At 40.8% G+C, this 26545-nt stretch overlaps 1 protein-coding gene across 7 annotated transcripts in view; it reads right to left on the bottom strand.

The window, feature by feature from the left end:
* Positions 1-26545, bottom strand: part of FILIP1 (filamin A interacting protein 1) — a 117739-nt gene that overhangs the window by 72992 nt on the left and 18202 nt on the right. For 3 of the 7 annotated variants that reach the window (XM_009275768.2, XM_009275764.2, XM_009275771.2), the window contains exon 2: positions 10678-10818. The exons of 1 other annotated variant lie outside the window; for it this stretch is intronic. The gene's annotated coding sequence lies outside the window, so the exon portion shown is untranslated. Of the gene's footprint in view, positions 1-10677; positions 10819-15746; positions 15810-19466; positions 19619-26545 lie in introns of those variants that run through there. 3 more of the 7 variants (XM_009275765.2, XM_009275767.2, XM_009275770.2) reach the window with 3 other exon arrangements.

Genomic DNA, 26545 nt, shown 5'->3' with positions numbered 1-26545 from the left:
TTGTTTTTCCAGCCATGATATGGTTGTTGCCTTTGGCTATAAATTTGTAGTCTGGAGTTCAGTTGCAGATCTAACTGATTAAGTTATCACATGAAAGTGCTGGGTTTCTGACAGGCTAACAATGTATTGTAGGGTCAGTGCAATTGGGTTATTAGTGAGCCAAAACTGGAATTGTTTCTCAGCTGTGGCTTTGGGAACTGTATGATGGGAACTGTATCTTTCAGAGGCCCCACTGTGCAGGCATTTGGAGTGGGGCAAAGCTCTGTGCGGAAGTGCCTGGTACACAGCAGAGATTGCTGAGAACTCAGGCACTGAGCAGGCCAAATCTCTGCCCAGTGATTACCGATCAATGTATAGCACCAGCAGTGAAAAATAAATATACTCAAAATGGAGACCAAATGATATAAAACCTCCATCAGATCTGAAATACCCCATAAATGAGGAGGAGAGCTGGAAAATTTTTTAAATAGTATCAGTCTGTATCTGCAAGTAGTAGATACCAAGAAAAAAACCCCAAACAAAAATGCAGAAAAAGAAGACGCCTTGTCAGATGTCAGGAGGAAAGGAAGATAGGGACACCAAATTGGCCTTGTTGGCTTAGAAGTCCTCAGCGAGGACCACCCCAGATGGGGGTGGATGGCTTTAGTCTCAAGGCATCTGTATAGCCAGAACTAAGGCTACATGGCCTCGGTGGTGTGGCTTTCACGGGACAAACATGTAGAGATGCAACTGTTCACACCACCTCAGAGACTGATTAAAATTATTAGTTTTATTATTAGATATTCCTTATTATTAGTTATTCCAGGCTGTTTTCCTGGACTCTGCAAATGTTCGTTATTATTGTTTTGTCTGACTTGAAGAAATAAAAAGGAATCATGCTACCAAGAGGTTGTCACAGGACCAGGTAGGAACTGATGGCTGCATTGTGCAGAGGCGCGTGCTGAGCAATGCTGCCCAGTTGGACTTGGATGCTGCATGAAGCAGACATGTGTCAGACTCCGGACAGTGCGATAGCCGAACAACACCGTGCCAAGGCAACGCAGACCTCATTCTTGGCTTTTGCAGATGACTCCAGTGTTTGTTTCAGTCATGCTGGTCAGAGGAGAGTGCTAAACCAAATGACTAATACAATGAAGAACGGAACAAATATCTACCCTCAGCAATTCTGGAGTTTCCTGAATTTCTAAACATTCACGCTTAGAGCACTAATCCATTGTGCTCTCTAACCCTCCCCCAATCTCTTGCCCTCATATGCATCATGACTTATCTGCAAGAGCAAACAAGAAAAGGTCTTTGTTCCTTCTGACAGTATTATAGGTTACCCATGTGCTTTTGTGAGAGCATGTGTTAGCTGCTTGCCCTTGTTGTTGGAGTATTGGCACGGAGGTACGGATACTTTATGAATCAGGACAATTCTCTACTCAGTAAACAGCTTGAATAACCAAGCCTCAGGGCTGTAATTCTATACAGACTAGAAGAGGACTTGTGGCTAGTCTAGCTACATAACACCACTACTGCCTTCATCCTTTCACCTGGTCTGCTTGCTGTGCTGGAAGAGCATTTGTCATACAGGTCTTAGGAGGAGCAACGCCCAAGCACGCGTGCTGAGACTCATGCACTGAAGAAGAAATGGTCATGTCAACCTGTTGACACTGCCTCCATAGTGGGGTTTGCACCACCTGCATTGGGAGCGCTGCTCCGTGGGCTCCCTCCCACCCTGTAAGCCCTTTGCCAGATGCAGCAGATTGGGCTGGTCCCTGGGCTGCACCCGCCGCCTGCACTCGAGTGAGGGGGAGAGGCCATGGCATTGCTCAGACAAGCCCATGCAGGAAGGATATATTGCCCTGTGGCAGACAGATGTCATGGTGTCTCCCTCATTTTGTCATACCATACATGGAGTCTTATTGGTGGAAGAAACTTGAGTCTTTTTAATTATGAGAAAGAAGGAGAATTTGTACCTGTTGAGGGTATCTGACAAAAATGCAGTGACTGTTTTGGATGCAGGACACATCATTGTTTTCTTCTATCAAGTCATCGCTATCTCATTATTCCCTAATCTATTTTGGTGAATAGAACTTTTCTTTTTATGTAGCGAAGATATAGCAGACAGACTTGTTGAGGTACAGCACGAGAATTAGCAAAACCTTTTTGCTTTATCAAAGATTTATTTTATAGCTTCTAAAATTGATTCTTATAACAGTGGATCATAGTAGCACATAGATTATATTCACCAAGGATTATATCAACAGTAGTTCCTTTGCTTGAAAAAAGAAATGAGAGGAATAAGCATAAATATTTTCTCAAGAAGAAAAGAAAAAGATTTCTGAAAATTCCATATCCAGGTGCCATTCTGAATAGGTATAATGAGAGCAGAAAAGGATTTCACAAAACTAAAAGAGGAAACCCAGTCATCACTAAGGCAGATTTATACCACTTTAACACCATTTTCTTAATTCCAAGATAAACTCTTCTCTGGCTAAATTATGGCACAGATTTACAAAGAACAGAGTTTATGCTGGTATAATTCCATTAATTTTGTCATTTTCAGGAAAACTTGTGGTTTCAGCTGGAATACTTTTACTTGAGTAATGCATGCTGACCAACTAAGGAGTAACATAGACTTGTTTCACGAAGATTCATGTTTCCCAGGCTTCATCTGGAAAAACATCTTGGATGCATGAGGCATGAGGAATGATAAGCTATTAGATCATCGTTCAGTCAAAAAAATAAACTTTTATATATCACTCTACCCGTGTTTTGATTACTGTGCTTCCCAGCTGCCAGAAAGTACAAACAGGAGTCATAGAGAAGAGACAGCTCAAGTAGCTGAAACCACTAGACAAACATGCCGCTAGGTCTGACGAGGGGTTTGATATTTATTCTTTGGAGTGGCTATGTGGCTGAAAGGGACTGGCCAGGAGCAAGGTAGGTGGCAACAGTGCTAACTGCCTGCGGTGCAGCCTTTCTAGCATGTTTCAGCTGAGCTGGGAGACGTGGGAGTAGATTGGTTCCTACTTATCCCTCTTCCCAGCCTGTTTCCAGCCCACTGGAGTGTCCTGTGCCCAGGACTACTCCTGATTTGAAGGAAAGGCACAGATTCTTGGAGGAAAGGAATTCCCCTGCTTCCTGGGGCTGCGTACCTTGCACCCAGCTGATGGAGCCTGTCTCGAGACACAGCCACCCCTTGAGGGCTGGATGAGCACTGTGCCCTATCATGATTCTTCATATGTTGTTTTACAGCTTTCTGCCCTTTTGAGTTACGCCATTTCAATTGAAAATCAAACTGTGAACTTCACATGAAGATAAAGCTAGCAATGTCACCATTAGTTTCAGTCCAAACACACTAAACATTTGTTTTATCACCTGACAGCCAGAACATGCCTGGAAAATGGTAAGAGAGGTGATGCAGATTAGCTGGCCTACCAAAGATTTTTCACTCCTGCAGATGGGTAATCTTTGGTGTTAGGTAAGCATTAATCATTTCTTTTTGTTGACAGCATAGCACCAAGCTGATAACCTGCAAGATCAAACATACTGTGGACTTATGAACCACGCTATATCTCTTGTAAGTAGTTTCTAAAGACCACTGCTCCTATAACAATGCATTTTATGCTTCCAAGAAGGCAGGAAACTGCTGAAAGCAGCAATAGAGAGGAGCAGGCTGATAATCATCACAGCTCTTGCCTCCGAGTCCCTTCTCCCTATCCTTACAATGACCAACCAAAATACCTACAACTGATATATCACTGAGGGAACACAGCATGGAAAGTAAAGTCATTCTGTGGTCCTTGCAATTCCTACTTTAACCACGGGGCAAATAGGGAAGGCAATTAGGAAATGAGGAAACTAACTCTTATTAGCTTTCTACAAAATCTATTTCAACTTTTTACTTTAAAATTATTTTTTATTTAAAAATTAACTTGGACTTTAACAAGTGTGAGACAAGACAAAAAGCTAAATGTCCCAAAAGCAAACTTCAAGCTTTGGGTTGAGGGAAGTATTTTGCTGTCTCTTGCTGACCAGACGTGAATTGTGAATCACATATTCTTTTTGGTAGCCTTGACTTGCACAGCTCTGATTTTGCTGGAACCAGTAAACAACTATAGCTACATTTTACATTTGACTAATTTATCCTTCGTTTGTTTTATAAAATTAACAAAATATAATCACGATGTAGCAAGCCTTACAGATTTTACAGCGAAGGGAAAAAAAATTGTACAGAGGACCTGTATCTTCTACAAATATTGTCTCCAAGAGACAACAGCGTAAAAAAACATCTGCAGCATCTCAAATTTCAGCTGTCAACCAAAGCAGGGAGCAAGTTCCAAATCTCTCTCTCAGTGACTCCTTTGTAGGAAGTTTCAGTTGTTGATAGACACAGAGTACCAGCTTGCACATGAACGCCTGGTCGTTTGGTGAGAGGTGAATTTAACCCCCTCCGTTAGACTGGGCTCCTCCCAAAAGGTTCCTCCTCTGTGAAGTTTAACTGGTTTCAAAATAAGGAGTTAAAAATAGTCTCTGATACTAAACCTGCCCTTGAGTTTGATTATCAATTTTGGTGGTTTTACAATAATATTTTTCCCACTGGGGGGGGGGGAGAATTCTCTGGCTACATGTATACTGGAGATTAACCATGTCCAGGACTGCTCTCTGACTGTGAGGCCAGCTGTCCTGGAAAATCCTTCAGGCTCTTAAGCCCTCTTAGCATCCATAACATGCTGGCTGCATCCACACTACCCACTGGGAATTGCTCCTAGCCCATGCTGACTCCCAAAACACGCTCTCAAATGGTTTCAGGAGGGTGTTAAGTGGCCTGGCCAAAAGTGTGCCGGGGACCACTCCAACAGTTTAATAAGAGTACAGACGTTCACTTTCCAGTATCTGTGCTCATGCCCTGGCACTGTTTAATTTACAGCCTTTCCTTTCCACAGCCTGCTCCTTTACAAACAAAGGAAATGGAAAACTAATCAGCCATGCGTGCAAAGGGAAAGTGCAACTCACCATAAATACACAGTCTGTAGAGAGAAAATAAGTGGAGGGTGGTGGGAAAACAGAAAAGAATACGTATTTTTTCAAGTAAGTTAAGTCAAGGCACGCAGAAGTATATTACTTATTCTAGGGATGTATTTGTAAGTTGCTACTGAAGGATGGTCTGGAGACAGAGCAGTTCAGCAGGGGTCAGGAAGAGACAGGGCAGCTGAAGCAGAGAGAGAGGTTGCACAACATCCCCACTTCACACCAGGCTTCTAGTGGCTTTTGCTGGGCTCGGTGGCACAAACTTTGAGCTCTTCTGCTTCATGTCACTGACAAGAGGACTAGCACTGTGAGGCTCCAGAGTAGCCCTTGCATTATTCAAAGCCCTGGCCTTCACTTGTCATTACTATTTGTAAAGAAGTAAAACTAAAACAGAGTCTTACTTCATTCCTGGCAGTGCCAGCCCAGTGACTGTCATTATTTCCCAGTAATCCTGCAGGCTTTCCACTGACTTCAGAACTTGTGGCAAAGAAAGTAGAGAAGTAAATGTCAGCCTAACTGATTTAAATAATACCAATGCTTCACACTGACAGGGAGCACCACAAAAACCTGCAGATACCTCACCTGGGCATTGAAAATGGCCTTATCCACTTTAATAGCTTTCATTTACAGAAACCATACTTACATGCCTCTTCTAATGTCTTGGTTTCAAAATCCCTAGACAATTTCTTCACTTGAAAAGAATGAAGTTAAAGACTTATCCTGCATCTACAGGTTGAGCTGGTTTTGGTCTTTTTTTGAGCAGCCTGTCAATGTTTATCTGCTCAAATCTTCACCTGGCTTTTTAGTTCAGAGCAAAAAGTCAGGCTAAGCTGAAAACACAGCATATACTTTGAGTAGGGAAGGAAGAGAGAAGGAAGAAGCAAGTAAATATCTCTGCATGGGCTTGGTCTCACATCAACATAACTAAAATTACCTGCTGCCAGATTCAAGTTGCTTTAATGTCTGTGACTTCTTAAAATCCAATTTCAACAGGGATAAAATCTAAGTGAATTGTGTTTGTCTTGTTACAACTAACCAAACACCCTACCTTACTTAACTTTTTAAAAAAGGTTGAATTTTCTTTTTTCCCACTAGGATAGAGTAAAAAAATCTTAGCTGCTTTTCTTAGAAAGTAATTTCTCTTCAGAGACATGGAAAGATATTAAAAAGGGCTCCTACAAATGGAGTGGGTGTTTTACAAGCCTACATGAAGATAAAATCATCTGCACTGGCACAAATTCACACTGTTCAGCTTTAAGTATCTCACTTGTGTGACTGAACTAGGAGTTTAGGTTTCATCCATAATCTGCAGTGTCTTTGAAATGGAGCCTGAGCTCTCTGAGACTATGTTAAGACTTCAGGCCTGTCCTTGTCCTCAGTCATGCAGTTCCAGTGACCACTGCTGAAGCCCGCCATGGCTCCTGTCTATCAGGGAAAGCATCCCCTGATTTTCTTTCCATGGAAAAAGGTGCTGGGCAGAGAGCGGTGTTGCTCCAGCCTCCCTGTGAGAGGACATGGCTGGAGGACATCGCTGCATCCTGCTCCTGGGATGTGCTGGGAGGTCTCAGTTTTGCCCCTCTGAGCCACCACTGACCTCTCTAAAGAGGCTGTGCCCCTAATTCGGGCACATCAGTAAGCTGACTGTTCGTGCTGGATCCATAAATGCATCATCACAAAGGCCGATTTTGCTGTTGGGCGGGGAGGCAGTAGCAGGTGTTTGGCACCTCTTTATCAGCATCTGACACAGTGCCACACTTGGTGGCAAATGTTAGGACATGACAGAGGCTGTGGGACTGTGTCCACCCCTCACAGTCCCTGCTATAACCAACCCCGCCAACTTTGTGTTAATGAAGTTGCAAACTCAAGTGGCTTGTGCTGTTGGGATGGATTTTCTACAAGGCATCAGTACACAGACCGCTGCCGCAGGGACACTTCTGGCCAACAGGAGCAGGAAAACCAGTATTTCTAAAAAGTACTGAAAAGAGTCAAAAATCTCACCCTTACTGAGCTACATAACTGAGAAATGAGCTCATTTGACTCTCCAGCCACAACTCCTTGTGCTGAACTCTCTTTCTTGGGAGGAAAAGTGGGGGGAATTTGGCCATTATTGCCTAAAACAAGTAATTTAAGAAATGGCAATAAACAATGGATCTATGTTAGCTTTCTTTTAGTTAGAGCCAGTGAAACTAGAGACTCATTTTTAATAATTAAGGTAAATCTGAAAAAATTTAATCACAAAATTTTCAAGTTCCTATTTCCTATAAGGAGGAGGATGACAGAAAGCAATGTGGGTCTCAGTGTTGCTGAAGGGAATTGGTGGGTGCCTTTAAATATTAAGGCATCACTGGGTCTCTCAATACAAATTTAAAAGACTGATTTGACTTTTCACAATAATGCCAAAAAGTTTGGTCATCATCCAAAGAAAAAAGGGGGGAGGCATGTACAGATGGTATATGATTGGTAAATCAGGTAAGAAATCAGGTAAGAAAGCAGCATATAAATAGAGAAATGACTGTTTCTCTTTATTTAGTGAAAAACTGTCTGACCCAGCAGTTATGTAATGTCTCAGCATTACTTATTTGTTTACTTAAATATTTTTCAGCTGCCTTCAAGGAAGTTTAGGTGACTGAGAAATTACTTTGGGCTGCTTCTCCTGTGCATGTGTGGTGGACCCAAGGCCTTGGCAAGGACCTGCTGCAGTCGCTGTTGGCAGCTCCGTCACGTCCTGGCTCTATGGGGAGCGAGCCGGACCATGCGCTGCCCAGGCAGCTGCTTTTTTCGGTGTAAATGCTAGTTACGGTCAAAAGCCTAATCTTTCATCTTGTCTCTGAATTGCTCAAAATGGTATTGTTATTGCTTTTTAGTTTCTCACCTGCGGTTTGGGAAAAGGAAGATTAACCAGTTTTCCTCCTGTGAGGATGCAAATTCACCTTTTGTCATATTAAGGTGCTATATTTAGTTATCTTAAGAAAGAAGATGTAACAGAAAGTATTCTCATGTGCTCATTTCACATTTCACATACTGTTTTACTCCCAGTGAGAATAAACCTCACTCGGGTTTCTATCCCTAGTGACAATGTCTAAGTGAGCTTTGAGCACCACCTCTTTCCTCTTAATATTCACTGCATAGGCCACAGAGAAGAGCTTTTCATTATCGGTATTTGTCCACATACACACTGCAGGAATTTCAGAGGTGAAAGAGGTTTTTTTCAGACCTGCCCAGCTGCAAGTTAAAGGGCAGCTCTCCAGAGCACCCAGTAGCCAACTGGTAAGCACAGTCGTCCGGAAAGAGCAAGCTCAGACTAACCGTCTGAGCCTCTGCTGTATATATACTGAGAATACTTCACAAGGCTTTCAGAAAAGTCAGGACAAAGTCCTCGTGTTGAATAAATATTTCCTTACTGAATTATTAAGAGTATATTATATCTTTACACCTGAAAGACTGTGCTAAACTAAATGTAATTTGAGGAATACATATATTTGTTTATTATTATAATATTTATCAGCTAGGAAACGAAATTAAATTCATCAGTTCATGTTCATTTCTATTCAGTTACATTTTCAGATTTTCTTTTATCAGCACAGTGCTTTAGGATTTGTATATCACTGTCTTAGAGAAATTATTAAACTCAGGCAAAACCCAAAACAACTATTTGCCTCCATATTAAGTTCTGTAACTCATTTATTCAAAGTTAATTCCAAAATATGGTATCCTACTGTATCTTTCAAATTCATCCCATACAAGATCATTGACTGCAGCCAAACAAACAGCATAAATTACAAAAAAAAAAAAAAAAAAAAGTCAGTCAGCAGTTTGTCAGTCGACTCTAGGACTGCAAAACACCTGGTATGAAATGGCCATATTTAGAGAATCTCTGTACAGCTGGGAGTTTGCCACGTGCTTGACCTAAGGTAGCTGTCATGCTTGCACAAAAATCTTTATTATAATTGTACTTACTGATACAAATGTTATTACTTTTTGGCATGAAGAAAAACGACAGGCAGCACATGCCAGCGTGGTAGCATGGCTTGGCTGTAGCGCCGGCCTTCCAGGCACTAGAAATCACCTGGCCATACCCTGCAGAAAGCAGCAAACACCGAGTATTCGACAAACCTCAGACTTTTTGAAATAAGTATTTGTGTCGAGGACAAAGGATTATAATTAGAGGGTTAGCAAAGCCTAGAAAATACAAATATTGTCAGAACCCAGCATTTAGCATTATGGCACGGACATCATGAACTGGTGTGCCAGCAGCAGGCTTAGCTCCCCTGCCCTCTGCTCAGCCAGCCGATGAAGGAATGTTGCGCAAACAATTTCTGCAAGTAGCTAAATACATGACATTATCTCTATTTAAGTAAGCAAGAACAAGGCTGGAGAGCTCTGTATAAATACTTGTCACTGTCTGATCTCTTATACCTTGAAGATGCATTTCTAGAAAGGAAAAAAAAAACGAGAATTGTTCTTCCCATTTTATCTTCAAAAAAAAAAGCTGAAAAGTGCAATTTTATTAGGCTTTCTCAAACCTCAGAGAAACTTTTCCAAATGCCTATAAAAGTGGAGGATTAAATAAATGGTTTGTTGAAGTAATGGAACAGTAATGGGACTTCAAAACATGCATATTTTTAAATAAAAAAGAAAATACTGTGGAGTTTTTTTTAATTTGGTTTAAAAATTCCATAACTAGAAAAATATCATTAGCAGTTTGTACTCACATCAACTTTGTATCAGAGAAAACTAAAGTTTTGTTTGTGTAACATTGTTAGGCAAAATAGTAACTATACAAATTTAAGAAAGAAAATAAATTATTTATGCCAAGTTAATGGAAATTAGCATTATGAACGACAATTTAAGGAGGATTATATGATGTATTGCAGGTTTCAACCAACTAAAAATAGAAAAGCTATACAAGCCATAAAAATTGCACAATGTACAACTTTCAGTTCCAGGAAGATTGTGTTTGCAATCCTTGACTACAAATGGAGTTGCTTTCTGACTGTTGAGATAGATCTTCTGGGGCCATAATTAATATAGACAATCCCGAGCTTTCCAAATGAGTCAGACATTTAAAAATACGATATGATATTGGGCTTAAAGTTGTGAAATTTTTATAAAATCAGTTAGTGATTGCCTCCCAGTTTTTGAGCTGGGTTCACAATTTCAAAGTATGTTCCAGCACCGTGAGGCATTTTAAAACTGGAAATAAAGATTACTGTATAACCGATGTGATAATAGCAATGGGGTTTTTAAAAGATAGGCAAAGTCCCAGACGAATATTGCGAGACACCCAGTATGGTCATAAAGGTCACCGGTGCCTGCTGAAGAGTTCCTCGTTACGCTAACTCATTATCTCAGGATGCTTATTATTAACTCATTACTCTAAAAAAATTCAGGGAAAATAATGTACATTCAGGATGTCCTTGGAAATCCTCAACAGTCCCTGAGGGCTTTGACAGCTCTGCAGTTCAGATGAGCCTTTGAAAGACAAGAGATGACATAAGTCATTTTGGCCACCTCCTGGAGCTGACATCTGCAGGAAGCTCGAGTGTTGCTTTCCAGCCATGCTATTGCAACAGCATCTCCTGAATGTTATTAATTTAGGAGCACGGCTCCACCTGGAAGCTCCTGCGTGCCAGCCGGACAGCTTGTCGTGTGGAATAATACCTGTGTCGAGGGATGCTTCCAGAGCGGGGGCTTCGCTAGAATCTAGGTCCGGAGGGGGGAGGAGGTACTCGAGGATGGAAGTGTCCCTGTGCCATTGCTCTGCTGCTCCCACCCGAGGCTGACTGGGGTCCCTGCTGCTCCCTAGAGAAAAGATAAGGCTCAGGGGCTGCACGCGAGGACAAAGCGAGAAGCAGCATGTTCTGCTTGCTCTGCCTGCCAGCCAGCAGGCCAGTTAGAAAACACAGACTTCCAGACTTAAAGTGGCTTGAAAATACTTATATGTTTTAATTTAGAGATTCCCATTGACTTTATCCATGTGTCTCCAAAGCCATGGCAGAGCACAGCGACGCAAAGAATCGAGAATACACTAGGCGACGTGTTTGCAGGTATGATACAGTATACCAACCCAGGTGGTAAAGCCTCGCACTCCTGCTCCCTCCTAAGAGCTGGTACCACAAGTCACAGCTTTCTGCTTTAATTTAGCAATCAACACCAAGTAAGCCCCTCCATCCAAAAAAAAGCAGTCGTAACGAGAGAAGGAAAAAGCTGGTAGGTAATGCGCTTGGTTCCTCACTGAGCAGACTAGTTCTGCAGAATGTAAGCAATGCAATGCAATGCAATGAAATGATGAAATGACGGCAGAGAAGTACCACGTCCAGCTTGGCCCATCCATTAGTCATGCTGCAGGCAGCCTGCAGACTTCTAGCTGCTCAGCGAGGATGCGTGACTCCCTTAGCTGGCCAAGCTGGGCAATCTGCAGCACAGCAAGAGCTGCAGAGCAGTTTCTTTCACAGCCCACAAAGCAAACAAAGGAAGGCTGGGGACACAGTGACAACTCCAAATACTGTGGAGGTATAGCAGACATGGAAGGAACTGGGAGCATGGCTGCTGGAAAGTTGGGGATGTTGCAGGGCATGTGGGGAACGGAGCTGTAACTCTGGAGGGAGGTGAGGTCTCATGTTCATAAAAGCTCATTCATGCATTCGATTCGTTTGGACAAACGAACGGAATTTGAATCCACCTTGTGGATGCCCTGAATTCTGCCCTGATCTTCTCAACCGTGCAGCACAGTTATGGTATAAGCAAAGTTTGGTAGGTCAAACCCACTTCAGAGACAGCTAGCATGGAAAGATCAGAGCCAATGGATCTGAACAGTGATGTGTCCAGGCAGGCTCAGTGGCAGGACTGGTGGTGCCAGAGAGCTTCTGAGGGCTGTGAGACTGTGGAGGTCTTTCCTTTGGCAAAACATTTGGTCAAGGCGAACATGGTGTCCTGGAAAGCTGTGATCTTTTTAAAGAAAACATTAACAATTTTGTTCAACTCTACAGACTGACTGTTATTTAAATCATTTATGTAGTTCTCCTGACAACAATGTAGTCATACTAGATTTAAGGAATAAAGCAGGACTACTACGGTGTCTAAGTTAATAGCAGTTAGAACAGTGCATGGCACATTTCCTTATTATTTCTTAACAAACTGTATGTGAATTCTTGCAAAATAGTAAATACCAACTTGGTATTTGTAGATTTTTCTTGTCCTTGCTCTGAATTGAAAGAACAAGATTTATTGGATTATGAACAACACAAGGATACATATAATAATGAAATCTTAACTAGCTGTAGTCACAGTTAAATTGGTAAACACATTATAAGAAAAACTTGGCTATATAGGAAAAAACCTCACATTATTTTATTGATAAATACTTTAATTTTCTTGAAAATTTGTTTCGGAAAGTTCAGTCTTGAACAGCTAGTTCCAGGAGAAAATTGAGCAAATATCCATCTATTTATTTATTTATTAATAGTAGAAAGCATTTCCTACAAGTGCAATAATTCAGGTTATCACACTGTTATATCCACAAGCTCTGAATCACATCTGGCATGACAGTTTACAAGAATTAAGTAGAGATAATTTGTATGAGGCACATGGGATTTACAGAAATTAATTCTTTGCCCTACAAAAAGTTTGTCCTTCAAAAAAGTCAGTGACAGTTTTCTCATTAATTTGAACAGAGGAAGGATCAAGACTATTGTCTTTAAAAGTCAATATGCAACTATCGAGATAATAAAAGAAAGTGAGCCATGTTTTCGCAATGAAGAGCTTCATTTTCAGTGCAATTCACAAAGTATAAGAAAGAAAGAATAGTTTTCTGTCAGTCAGCTTATACTAATTATTAAGATTACAAAAAGGGTGGACCAAGGCTTAATGGGTCAAATTCTGACCTCATTTGTCTTGACTCTTCTGAGTTTAAAGAAGTTACTCTGGATTTTCATCAGTCTAAATGAGATTAAAATCTGACATACTGAATGCAAAAAAAGTGGCGTTGTTCATGATTTGCAGAAACGTTCACAGGAGACATGGTTTAAAAATAGACCCTTAAGAGTACTTTCCTTCCATTATATATTGTTTTAAAGTCATCTTACAAGTGTAGTAACTACACCTAAATCTCCCCAAGAGGAGACAGCCTGGAACACAGTTAGGACTTGAGTATTTAGATCCTCTGATGTTTTACCAAGCAGCAGGATAAGGTAGATGTTTTACACTACTCTGGAAAACCTTTTTCTTCATTAAACTGTAAAATATCTTAAGATAATATTTATGCCTATACATGTCTTATTCTCCATTTTAACTAAGTGATGCCACAGCAAATATGGTGAGCAAAAGAAACAGTCAGGATGAATATCACTGTATTTAATTAAAATACTCTCCATTATACAGCATTGTGCTGCACTGAAAAGCCCATGGGATTTTGCCACTGACTTGAATAAAGCTGGTATTTCACTCACAGCCATCACACAGGTACATCAAAAACACTCCTAATCACCCGTTAGACTAATGAAGGAAGCAGCTTTTCTTGCAGACTTTGCCTCACTAGCATCTTTAACCTAACAGGGCTACAATAACATCACAAGCCCTTTGCACAGCAGGATGCCTCTTGGGCTGTTTTTTCCATGCCATTTAATCACATGCATTAAATAGAATCATTTTTGTTCGTTACTCTCAGAGCAGTAATACGAAGCTATTGATTCTCTGTAGATTTGTTTTGGAGAAAGCCTCTCAGCTTTCCTGGTTCACATACACATGCCCCCTTTGCCCTGATGCACCACGGATCAGGGAACCAAACTTAGCAGAAGAAAAGCTGGAGTTTTCTTTGGCATGTTGGCCAAGATACCCTAACGACAGCTTTGATGAAAGTCCCCATCTTCCCATTGAGCTACAAGCCACAGTTCCCAGGACCCTCAAAGGAACAGCCAGGGAAAGCAAAGAGCTTTTGAAGCCGCTTTTCACTCCCTTGCAGCTCCAAGCCCCAGCTGTCACACTGGGGACGGTACAACAAAGGGCAAGTCCTTCTGGACGGACAGTCTGGTGGGGCACTGTGAAGGTCTGGCTATGCACAGCTAGTCAGAATAGGACACAAAGTGAAGCTGATTTTGGCAAGCACCCTACGCTCCACCAGCATCACTGGAGAAGGCTTCAGGATGAATGAAGGGGTACCTACTCCCCACGGCCCACAGGCCACCATGGGGGCAGGCGGTGTGTGACAGCTTCCACTATCAAATCAACTACTTGATGACGACTGTTATCATCAGAAACGTTCATTAGAATTACAGTTCCATTTATTCTATTGTCAGGGCCCTGAGGGCCCAGGAACCCATGTCAGCCCCCCTGGGGCCATCAGCCCCTGCCCCAGCATTGCCGCAGCAGGGCCGGTCTCCAGCTCCCCACAGCCCTGCCCTTCCCAGCCATGGACCCCACCAAGCCAGACCCACTCGTGGGCCCACAGCCCATCCCAGCCTCAGCCCATCCCCATCCCCAGGGAAGTGCCTGATGCCCAGGGGTGGGGCTGCCCCCAGCCCACTGGTCCCTGTGGGGATTCACCCTGTTCCCAGGCCCCCGGGGAGCAGCCACCCATGCAGTGCCCTGACATGTATTTCCTTAATTGTGTATTTAATTGCTTGTAATCACTGTTGGGATTCCCCTTTGCTCTTGCTTAAGAAATTGCTTGTATTTCAAAAGGTTTTCATTTTCATTGATCTTTGTATGTGCATGTACCAGCTTAAATTTGTGCTTCTCTTTTCATACAGCATATTACAAAAGTTCTTTTTTCCTTATGCTACAGGACAGAGAAAAGCTAAAAAAGAAATCAGTGTGTTTATTCCCGAGAGAAGAAGGGTTGTAGAAAAACAAATGCCCCCCCTCCAACCCAACAATGCCTCTCCTCCACAGTAACAGAGGAATCCTACACTCCAATGATCGTGGCCCCAAGCGCTGGGATGGCAGGCTCAGCACAACTGGGAAAAAGTTTCTGTATGAAGCTCCCCTTGAAACTTGATTAAACTATCGGCTCGGTAAGGATTAAAAGTAAAACAGGCAAAGATGATTGCTGTCACAGTCTTAACAGCTGGCAGTCAGGAGTTTCCTGGAGTTTTCCAAGAAGCTATGACACAAGAGACCAGGGGATACTGGATTTGACCAAATATCCTTTTCTCTGTGGTCCTGGGAGGTGGTGGGATCAGTTGTCCCCACATTCTCTTCTGCTTTCCAGTGGCTCACACCATCAGGAGCACTCTGCAGAGCTAACTCCAGGGAACCAGCCCCCTGAACTCTGCCACTGAAATTTCTTAAAGACAACGTGTGAATGCAATTATGGCTTCTCCAGGAAAGGTTCATCACATACTATACAGTGTTCATAGGAATTTTCTCAGTCATTATTGTCAAAGAAACTTTCAAAATGCCAGACTCATTTCTTCAATGATTACTGTCACAAATCTAATCAACTGCATACTATGTTGGCTGAAGGTCTCAACAAAATCATAATTTTCATTGATTTCCCAGCTTTTGAATAAAACCCTAAAACCTTTCATACTGCAATTTCAATCAACAACTTAGAAAAAAACCCCATTATTTCTAATAAAGATCCCCTTAGACGATTTCAAAACCTTTACTCAACCTCCTAAATATTTGGCACAGCATATCTTTGCAAGCCTGAAATTATTACTCTGTTTGCTATGGTTTCTTTTATTATGCTATTATACAAGACTTGTACTTTGTCATTTGTAGCACATTACCTCAGACTTGTTCAGGTACAAAGATGGACTTCTAGGATGATCAGGGGAATAGAGAACCTATCATGTGAGAAGACAGAATGAAGAGCTTGGCTTGTTTAGCTTAGCAAAATAAAGGCTGTTAAAGGATCCAGTTGCTGTCTATAAATATATCACAGAGACAAACATCAGGGAGATGGGAGAGCCATTTAAACTAAATGACAATGTTGGCAAGGGAACCCATCAGCACAGATTGGCCAGAATTTAATCTGTGCTAGAAACCAGAAACAGGTTCTCACTTGGAGCAATGAGATTTGGGAACAATTTTCCACTTGGAGTAACAGCAGCAAAAATCCTAACTGCACTCACAGTGGAACTTGATAAGTTTATGAAGGGGATTATAAAACGGGATTCCTGCAATATTAGGACAATAAATTTGATGACCTTTTAGATCCTTTCCAGTCCTGTGTTCCTGTATAAAGCTATAGTGTATCATGCAGACTCTGTAACCTTCAATCATGCATGCTTCAGAGCAAGATACACCAGCGTATTTTATATGCTTCAAGATACTTAAAAACAAAACAAACCAAATCAAAAACCCCAACCAAATAGTTCAGCTTAGTAAGTGTATTTGTTCAGGGTAGTGGTAAAACTTAAATAATTTTCTCTTCCACAATGACAATAAATTCAATAGAACCCAAATGTATTGCAAAATAAACATCTTTTACATTCAGTTGTCCATCACTGAAATTCCTAAGATTATTGATAATTAGTTCTACTTGTCCTCTAGCACTGTTGAAGGTTTATTACAAATTTTATACAATATTTTATCCATGACTTTAAACCTTTGCAGCTGAAGTTCAACTGTTATTTATGGTATTCTGCTTTAAGCTATAAATTAATTAAGGACAAGTACATTTTTGTGCTAATGCATTTTATGTTGGAGGGTATCCAAAAGATATAGCCAAAGGAACAGAATTATGATTGTTTCTCATTTACTTTGGTCATAGCATGGGTTGTACACGTGAGAGGAAAGACATTTTGTTAAAAACAGAGCAGTCTGGTTTTGGAGATACTTTATAGAACTTCAGTTTTTTCATGCTTAAAAGATTGCTTATGCTGAGCTTGAAGTAAAAACCCATGAACTTCTACAAAGCAGAAAACTTCTTGGGTAAAAAAAAAAGTTTGGAAAAAAATCTACTTTCACCAAAAGCAGTAAAATGTTTACATAAAAATCAATCATTTACAAAAGGTATTTCTTTCTAAATGCGCACACATACACATACACATACAGAGAGCCTGCCCGAATGGGACGAAACTATGGCCATGAGAACTATGCAAGTAAAATGTTTACATAAAAATCAATCATTTCGTGCTGGTATTTCTTTCTAAATGCGCACACATACACATACACATACAGAGAGCCTGCCCGATTGGGACGAAACTATGGCCATGACGGAACTACGCATATTTTCACTTTCCTGTAGCTCCTATTTGAAATTTTGATAGAAATACCAGCACGTTATCTTCATATAAAATGTACTAGCACAGTAAAGGCAAATTTTATTATGAAGATGCCCAAAACATTACTATAAGATTATATCTTATGGTAATTAATAGTATCTTAATCTGATTCACTCTACTCCCACCTAAGCTGGCTTCATAAACCTAGTATCAGTTTTGCTGGTTTTGTTATTAGCAGTTCGCTTTCTTAGCCAGTGAAGTTAAAAATCTGTCACCAGTTTCTTGTGAACCATGCTGATTTCAGCTCTTCAGATTCAGCATTAGATGCTCAGGAAGAAAGGATCCAGTAGAATGGAAAACATCTCTCCATTGTCATCAGTTAATGGATGGCTTAGGACCTGAATTATTGACTTTTAACGTCTTTTCCTACCTTATATAAAAATTCTTTTGAAAGCATTCTAAGCTTCTGGCTTTAATCAAACATGGTGAAAATCAAGCACCCATTTACATATGTGTTTGTCTACATAGCTTTGCATGTATTTTTTCATTTTAATTTTGTTGCCTTTCGCTTTTACCATATGCACATTCACTCATGCATTGTGAAGGAGCATCCATCCATCTTCTCCAGCCTCTTCTTATTCAACATCCTTCCTTCATGCCTCCTTTACACTTTTTTCTCTCAACTAAGCAATCACAGTTGCACTTTTGACTCTGACAATGCTAGTGATTTGCATCATAGCCTCTGTTTCTATTCCCCTTATATATTTTAAGGATTCAGTCAGAAGAGAGATGCATTTTTCAAGTTCCTGATTTACCTCAGCAGTCCACATGATGTATATACATCAAACAGTCTCATTTCCTCCTTAAACTGTTACTTTTGTCTCAAGCAAAAATAGTCCTTGATTTGAACAGAAACTGTCCAGGTGCTCTGAACTCTTTCAGGAACAAATTGGTCATGTGTAAATGGAGACTGATGAGTTTTCAGAAGGCTGGTGTTCTGAAACATTTTTTTCATCCATGGGGAAATGTTACTTTTGTCTCAAGCAAAAATAGTCCTTGATTTGAACAGAAACTGTCCAGGTGCTCTGAACTCTTTCAGGAACAAATTGGTCATGTGTAAATGGAGACTGATGAGTTTTCAGAAGGCTGGTGTTCTGAAACATTTTTTTCATCCATGGGGGGAAATGTCCTCGCTATTTTTAAGAGAAAACTGATCCATATTCAAAAGAAAAGTTATGTAGTTTCTGACACTAGATTCTGAATTTACACGTCAATAATTCAAAATTTTTTTCAAAAAGTACTCCTTTGATTTGTCAAGATTTATTTGCCATCAGACTGCTAATTCTTAACTTCTTCCTCCCACATTAAAAGTAACATAAATCACTGTGTCACCTACTAATTTAAAGCATGATGTCCGATCTCTTTTCCGCCACTTTATAGTAAAAATAGCAATGTGGTTCTAAAACAGTAACATGTTGAATTATGCTAATCTTCAGTTGAAAATTTACAGATTACTCTTAAAGGCTCGTGCAAAAAACCAAGGTGGTTAGGCATTTTCTGCTTTTTTTAACTCAATGCTTAATATGTGCTTTACTGTGTAAATAGACTGATTTCACCAATCCATAAATTAAATCATCTCCATGTTCTGTGAAAGTGGTAACTACTCAGCGCATTGATTTAGATAAGATAAATTAAGCATGGCTGCTACACTCAGCAAGACCTGACCAAAACACAGCGCTTAAATGTGCTTGTGTGACGGTAGGCCAGGTTGGTAGTAAACAGGAGCCTGTATTTTCTTGTAACTTTTCTGCTGTTTATATGTAATAAATTAGCGGTTGCGGTGGGATTCCTAAAGGACACTTATTCACATAACAAAAGCACCATGGTATCTTGCATGGAGATCCTACGCAGAGCTGCCGAACACTGAAAAGGCAAAGATCATGAACTTATTTCACAAGTGAGTCAACGAAGAAGTGTCGGGGCCCTGAAAGGTGTCTGAGAAAATCCTAATGGGCCACATTATTTTGTTCAGGTTTGTTTATCAGGTACAAGAGATAGCTTCACTAAGGAATCTCCAGCACTGTAGGTTTTAAGTCTCCGTTATGACTGGTATAAGTATAGTAGAGCCTCCCTAAGGACTGCTGGTTTCTGTGCTTTGAAACATTAGGGAGAAACAGTCTAGGGACGGTCAGAAAGTTTATGGTGCTAATTCTAGATCTAGACCCCTGGGCAACAATTTCATGTGTGGGTTTTTTTATTCATCTGCTGTGAGAGGCAAACCTGTTCTCAAGAATCTCCCGGAGTTATCAGATCATTTCTGTGCATCGCAGCAGCCAGAGAGCGTTTGCCTTCACCCCTCCTTGCTCATCCGCAGCTCAGGGAGCTGGGCTCCGCAGGGCTCCAGCGTTGACGGCCTCCCGTCTTGGCTGTGTCTGGGAAGGAAGCCAGGAAGGTGGGTGACTTTGACATCTTTCAAACCCACAGAGTTCTAGTAGAAAACTAGTCTATGTTCCTGTCATGTCCTGGCACCTGCTCTCTTTAGCTGATTATTTTTGCTTTACACGGGCTTTGAAGCAGTCTCCACCGACAAACAGAATGGGGTGGTTCTTCACACACTGAACAGCAGATCTGCAGAACACCTTGTCTGTGGATGCAGAAGTTAACATGGCTTGGAGGGAGAAAGTAGAAATACTTGGAAGAAATACTCATTTATGGTTGCTAACCAGACAAACCACATCAGGTTCGGGCAATCTCTTAAACTGAAAATAGCTGGAGGCAGGGAGAGGGCTCAGGGGAAGTTTCAAATCCTTGCCCTGAACTTGCTCTCCCCGGCTAGCTGCTTTCAGCCGCTGGTTTGTGTGTTGGTTGGTTTGTTTGCTTGCCCAGAGCAGAGCACAAATGCAGTCCCCAGCTGCCACAAATTATGCTGTGGAGTTCCCTGCAGTTGACTGAATTGCAGGGGTTGGCACAGAGAGAGTGCAAGGCTTAAACCTCACCTTGGGAAAACTAGTCGGTGGCTTACTACTAATTTAGTAAAGTTCTCTCTTTTCGTCTGATTGCCTGTGACAGGTCATGGAGCTAAAACTGAAGGACTTGACGCTCAGCTATTTTAAATTACTATGGCTTGGCTGGGGCCCTTGAAAGCAGGCTTCTTTATCCCACTGTAGTTCTGACATGAAAAACGTACTGTTATCTCACCGTGGATGCTTTTATTGAATTGTTTTGAATGTAAATGTTATATTTCCTTTATTGTCCAAATGTAAAAGACTTCTATTTTTAGAAGAAAAACTGTAATTCATACCCTGCAACAACACAAGCTAACTGTATCCTCAGCTGAAGTACACAAAAATCATAATATCTCCCGGCAGGTGCTCTGGAACTAGCTTATGTTACTCTTAAACCACAAAAATTTGTTGTCATTACTGAGCAGTTCAAATGAGAAATCTGTTCTTGCAAAACAGTATTTAATGGGCCTGCAAATAAGAACAGAGCAGCAGGGAACTGCAAAATGTTATCTCAAAAGCACTTGCCTCACCCTTAGATTAAATCCAAAATCAACTCTTCCATGGACAGAAAGAAGGGCAGAGCATGCTGTTTGTGTCACTGGGCATGTGAATGAGTTGCATGCCATGGCTCAGATGTCACAGCACTCTTTTCAGTAATATTTTTAAGCTTTCAGTCATGCCTCAAGTGCCTAAAATTAAAGGTGAATATCTTGAACAGCAAGGATCTTAATCTCACATATATTTAGAGATTCATGTTTATTGATGTAACAGTTGTTCCTCAGAAACTTTTCAGCTGAATTAGTGCTGGAGTTGCAAGTTTTTAAACAATTTGTATCCAAATTTTTGTTAAGCCAGAAAGACTATTTAAGATAAAAGTACTGGAAACATAAATTACGCTTTCAGAGCTACAATTTAAAAGTGTATTGAATTGCTTCTTAATTGCCTAATAGTCTGATATCTGAAATCATTAGCAATGTTCACAGTGCCTGTCACAACTAAAATTCCACATATTTCTAAAATGATCTCTTCTTTCACTTAGCCATTTTGTTCAGGAATCCCTTTCTCATGGATGGGTTGGTAAAATATGCATCACTCAAAGCTCTGTAAAGAATGCAACCTCTGCTCTGCTTTATGTCAGATGATTTCATCAGCTCTTGGAGAAGGATTTGAACTGGGATGTTGGCAGATAAAAGTCCTTTTGGTTTGCTTTAAAATTGTGATATATTCGTTTCTAATTTTAACAAAACATGCATTGTACATGGGGCATTGGAAACTTATGCAAGAAGCGGGGTGGTCTTTTTTACTTCATGCTATCACTTCAGGACGGAGTTGCCTCTGAGGTTCTGCTTCACTAACAGAAGGAACAACTCCTGGGGCTCTAAGGCACCACCACTGCCCTTTCACAGGAGAGGAGGGCCAAGGGATTTAGCCGGCATCAAATCCTTACGAGTTGCTGCAAACCCCAATGCTCTACTTCTGCATGGAACAGTATAGAAAGCCCTGCATGGCCTGATGTTCCCACTATGTAAAAGTTGTGTGCTCCATTATGCTGAAGCCAAGGGTTCAAAGTGGTTATTTGAGTTTCTGGTTGGTTTGTTGGCTGTTTACAGTTTAGCCATTGATGCATCAAGAAATTCTTATTATTCTTTTCTCTGACAGAGCTTAGAATTGCCTGTATGAGTTTTTTATGTTACTCATTGAACTGCTGTTCAATAAAAGACAGTCCTCCAAAACCACATATGGTTAAAATAAGCTTTTTTGCTGGCATTTTTTTTCTTGTTCACATGTTTCCTTTTGAAAAGGAGATAGTCCTGTGCACAGTTGTGCCTGTGGCTCTAAGCACTGTTTGTCCATGAGGAACTAAGAAGACCAAATGAAGTGTTATTAGCTTTGACTCATCTGACCAAAGTATCATCTGCTATGCTCGTTAATTACAATAGTTCAGGTGGAAACATTGGTCCCCGAGCTTTATTAAAATTGTCTGGGTTTTTTTTTTTCACTCATCTAATGAAAGGAAAACAAAGAAACAGACATTTGAAGCAGACAATAGAAAGCAAATAAAGGTGCATGCAGAGGAGACACTAAAATAATGCCTAAGGAACCAACTCAAAAAAATCAGTTTAAACATGCGTCACAAAATTTTTTCCAATGCTAGAATTTTCCGGCATTGGAAGTTCAAAATATTCTTGGAAAGCAGTCACTCTATCTGTAATCTTAGAGAAGTCTGATTCAATAATAATAAAATATATCTTTATAATGCAGAAGGGGTTTTATGTGATTGTTCAGATGATCCCAGGCATTTGATGTGTTCAGATGAGTATGACATGAGGATTATGTCTAAACTAGTAGATTAAACAGTGCCAGAGCTTGGTCAAAATTTTTGGCACGGACTAACCAGTGGTCTTCCCAGAATGGTTCAGGAATTAGCCCTGGCTGGGGACCAGCCTAGCCAGGGGCTGGCAGCCTAGACATAGCCAACCTGTTTCGAAGGCTAAGGAAGTTTAATAATGTAGGTATGACCAGCCAGTGACAACTGGACTGAGGGTCAGAGAACCAGCATTGGCATTGTCTAATTTCCTGAAAACAGACATAGCCAAAGTGTCACCCACAAATTCTTAACAGTTTCTGTATGGCCATTACCTCATTGCCTTCAAACAAAGATAAAAGTGTGAGAAGTGGAAACGCATATCGTTGCTCTACAAAACCACAGCAGAACTGCAAAGCCATGATTTTTGAGAGGAAGGCAAGCAAATGAGAAGCACTCAGACAGATGGCACAGTCAGATGGAATGAATTCCTGAGGGGGAGTGCAGCAGAGAGAAGAGGAACAGCGAGCATGGTAAAAATATGGGAATAGCAGCTGCCATAGCTGTTTCTACAAAAGTAAAGCAGGTTGAGGAAATTGCCTCAGGAGCCTGCCCTGTGCCCGAATCCAAAGGGAAGAACTAAGAAGACAGCTTTGCAGGGAATTGTAGTGCCATGCAGATGGGTGAGGTTGGACTCTGCACTGTTGCAGCTGTTAGAGAGGGATCAGAGACGATCACTTCCAAAGCTCACAGCTGGAAGGTCAGCTGAGGTGGACACTGGGACCCAAAGGGAAGTCCAGCTCGCCTGGCAGGCAATGGTGAATGCCAAGCAGAGCAATGACACAAATCTCAGACCACAGAGAAACATGAACTGAGATGATTCTGATTCCAAATGAGTCAGCTGAAGATCCAGATAAATTCCTAATAAAAGCATATTTACACTGGCAAAGTGTCAGTGTGATTGTTGATTATCCTCTGCCTTCCCGAAGACAGTGTTTCCATCCCACGGCAAAAGTGATGGACAATACCTATCACTGGCAAAGAGATCCTGACTGACAGCTACAAAGGTTTCATACAAGGGCTTGTCACAGTGCTATTCCTTCCCAGTGTCCCTCCTTAGCAGCAAGAGCAATCATGCTGTCCACACATTTTTTCCCACCGTGGCACAGGCTCTGCTGAGGAAGTATTGTTGAAACAGAGAAAAACAAGGGCCTTCAGCTCATTTTTTGTGCTGTAGCATCAGATGAAGAAGTAACTGTGGGAAGAGTATTGCTTAACCTTATAACCCTGAGATGGAGGTGCTCTCTGGAAATGGCATGTGCATAAGCCAGCTCCAACAGGTGAAATGTGAGGAACTGGGACAGCATCAGCATATGTGGACTATTCTGAGAAGTTAGCTACAAATCTCTACCAGGTATCCTCGGTGAGATACTTTTTTCAGCAGCTCTTAGCCTGGTATAATTTTTACAGGGATGGCAAAAGTCAATTCGCTACCACAGAGCAGTTCCCTGGCTGAATTTCAGTAGATCACTCTGGAACATGGAGACATTAAAGTTCTTCAGCAAAATGGTTATGGGATTGTTTTCACATGGGCAAACAACAATTTTCTCTCGTCTCATTCTTGGAAATGCTCAAAGCATTCTAGTTGAAACTTCCAAAAACAATTCAGACTCAGCCAGACATCCAGCCTGAACAACTGAAGTTTGGCAAAGCTGTAAACAACTGGGCTTCATACAAGACTAGATTTTTTAATGAAAAACGTCAGGCAAATTTAGATAGGGGTCTTGTTATCAGCTTGCTCTGTAGTATGTCTTCTCTTCTATGTCCCAGCTTAACATCACATTTGGAAGTCAATTGGCATACCTGACTTTTAATATAGCATTTTATATCTGCTTACATATCTGTTTCCCATTTTCATCTATTTCTAATTCCTAGTTGATTATCTGTATTTTGCTAACACAATGATAAAACTTGAGACTAATAGAAATCCTTCAAATGCCTCTCTTAACAGAGTTTCAGATTATTTTCTAGATCAGAGAAATCTGTGTCAGCCTCACAAAAGTATCTGGATGGAACATCTTGATTTTTCCCAGTTTTCTCATGACTTTAAGGAAGGACTCACAAAGAAAATTTAAGAGAATGCTACTGAAACAGTTGACTTAGATCAGCTAGTTCTCTTTCTAGAATTAAACAGATGAGACTCAGAATGTACCTACGTTGATAAGACTGCTTATCAACAAATCCATTCTCTCCCTTCTGTGTTCAAAAAGAAGCATTTTTAAAGATGCTAAAAATAAAACCAGAGGTTTTATTAAATAAATTCATATTTTCCATATATTTTTGTTTGTAATTGAAACATCAGAAGTAGTGTCTGTTCTGACTTTCACTATCTTATTCTCAGTAGATTTCACGGTTTCTTAGGGAGTACATGAAAAAAGGAGATGGTCATGGTCAGTGAACTGACATACAGAGCACATTCTCACAGATGCCCTAAGAAATTTCTAAATATTCCTTATAATGGTTTCAGCCAAACTTGCTAAGTTTTTTCCTTTATATGATCTGCAAATGACCTATTTTGGCAGCACTCTGAAAATATATAAAAATAACATAACGTCTGCAATTTATGTTTTCCTGCCTGTAATGCTCTATGACAGCATTTTTAAGATGAACCTATCTGACACTCTGCCAGACTTTTCTGCGATGTCCTTGGGAATTTTGACCTATTAACTACAATGGAGTTTTAATGCAAGCTGTTTAAAGCAGGCTTGTTTCCATAAAGTAACTGTTTTGATTTTAGGGGTTACACAGATGAAATGCTACTCCTCAGAGTTAGAATCCAGATGATTCCACTGAACTGCATGACAGAATTGCAAAGTTTTTGCCATCCTTCAGAAACCCGTGGAAGGAGAGTTGTACCAAAGAATACAAAATAAAACAAAAATTAAAATACAACAGTACCTACACTAGGTACTTACTGTACTTAAACTGTCAAAGGCTACATAATCTAGTATCATCACTGGACTCACAGAAAACCTAGGTTTGTTGCTTTCTTCATAGTATAGTGACACCATATTATTTATTCGTACCGGTAGATTTTTTTTTCAGTGATGGCTTTGTGCTTGCTTAGGTTCTCTCTATGGAGAGAAATGGGAATATGAGGTTAATACCAATATTGTCCAGCACTGAATCAGTTCCCGTGGTCTAGAGAAGGGCTGGGACACGGGCACACTATCTCTAAAGGCTCAAGGGTGTGCTTTTCTCACTTAGCCCCTGGTGTTACAGCTACACATCCGTCCTGCTGCCAAGGCTTTGCCCCTTGGGGATTCCCACCGCAGGGGGCCTGGAAGCAGAACAGTCTGATTAGAGCCTGCAGCTGAAATTATGCTGGGCAATTTCTTCTAGTAAACAATTTATCCCACCTAAAAGCATGGGTTTGAGTACTCTGAAGCAGATTTGGGTCAAATTCAGTATAAAGTTTCAGAGAAACAAAAAATGAAAATGGAATGTATGAACTGCAGAAACAGTTCCTTTTGCTATTTCTGATCTTTTTTCCCCCACACTAACACCACAAGAAGTCAGAGGTACTATCAGAGTGAAGCAGAAAAATGATGAGAAAATTATTTCTCTGCCCTCTTTTTCCACATGTCTCAGTTCCCTGTCAAAGCCCAGTAGTGGGCTTTTAAGTTCTCACTATATAGAAAGAAGCTGTTGTTCAAATTGTCTGCATGATTCAAAATGGGTATTTGAACAAAAATGAGTGAATTTTGGGTCACAGGGAGTAAGAACAACTCTATGACTTTACCATTTATCTCTGCCCTCTTTTTCCACATGTCTCAGTTCCCTGTCAAAGCCCAGTAGTGGGCTTTTAAGTTCTCTATATATAGAAAGAAGCTGTTGTTCAAATTGTCTGCATGATTCAAAATGGGTATTTGAACAAAAATGAGTGAATTTTGGGTCACAGGGAGTAAGAACAACTCTATGACTTTACCATTTACGGAAGAAGGGGCAGGCAACTCAAGAAGAGTACAGGGATCTCGTTCATGCAGAGA

This window comes from Aptenodytes forsteri, unplaced genomic scaffold (genome assembly GCF_000699145.1).
Source record: "Aptenodytes forsteri isolate BGI_AS27 unplaced genomic scaffold, ASM69914v1 Scaffold256, whole genome shotgun sequence".
Classification (NCBI taxonomy): Eukaryota; Metazoa; Chordata; class Aves; order Sphenisciformes; family Spheniscidae; genus Aptenodytes; species Aptenodytes forsteri.
Note: the sequence above shows the minus strand (reverse complement) of the source record. Positions and strands in the feature narration are given on the sequence as shown.